The 793-nt window shown below is 35.3% G+C and overlaps 1 long non-coding RNA gene across 1 annotated transcript in view; it reads right to left on the bottom strand.

The window, feature by feature from the left end:
* Nucleotides 1–646: 646 nt before the first annotated feature.
* The window catches only part of LOC134198157 (uncharacterized), a 313-nt gene continuing 166 nt past the window's right edge, over nt 647–793 (bottom strand). Inside the window, exons 2-3 of the long non-coding RNA XR_009972792.1 lie at nt 745–793; nt 647–680 (exon numbers count right to left, since the gene is read on the bottom strand). The exon at nt 745–793 is cut by the window's right edge and continues 31 nt beyond it. This is a non-coding gene — a long non-coding RNA (uncharacterized LOC134198157). The remainder of the gene's footprint in view (nt 681–744) is intronic.

Raw genomic sequence — 793 nt, 5'->3', positions numbered from 1 at the left:
TTTAAAATATTAATATTTAGAATTGATGTTATTAAAATAGTAAGTATTAATTTAAAATTAATTAACGTATGTTTCGAATGAGTTTTTAATAGTTAGAATCACTAACATTAACGAATCGTTTATACAAGTACTTTAATCATAATTGGTCTCGCCTAGCCAGACCACTCTCTTCTCACCATCTGATAGGTGCTTCCCGCCTTTTGAGATAGCGATGGAGCGGTCTGGCTCCGCGAGACCAGGTCATAATAGCATTGTTTTATAATGATCATTTAGGCTTCTCTTTTACGTTACTTTTATTTGTCTTTAATGTAACATTACCTCAGAGTCCAGATTAGAATTTTGTTTGTAAAACAAAACTGCACTGTCAGAAGATTCATCGAACACACCAACTTGCACAGACAATGTTCCCTGCACTCCTTTTTCATACGAATATCTACAGTAACAAAAACATCCCAGAGACGGCCGGGCACACATTCAACTTGAAATACTACTACTTTGAAACAACTGTGAATTCGATATTGTCTTGATCTGGTAGAATGTATTCAGGAGGATTAATTCGAATGTCAAATCTGGGAAGAACTGCACAAAGTTTGCAGTCAGACGCCAAGCAATAGAACCTGCCGGATTGTACAGATACCACAATTCACTACGTCAAAATGATATTCAGTCGATATAGTTTCCTAATAATGAATTCATGCAAAATATAATAATTGATAGCCAATACATTCAACATATTTCAATTACCTTAATGCCATACTTGGCTACAATCGTCCATTTCCCGCTTGCAGGCTTT

The sequence above is a fragment of the Corticium candelabrum genome, chromosome 2 (assembly GCF_963422355.1).
Source record: "Corticium candelabrum chromosome 2, ooCorCand1.1, whole genome shotgun sequence".
Lineage (NCBI taxonomy): Eukaryota > Metazoa > Porifera > Homoscleromorpha > Homosclerophorida > Plakinidae > Corticium > Corticium candelabrum.
This window is presented reverse-complemented; position numbering and strand designations above follow the sequence as displayed.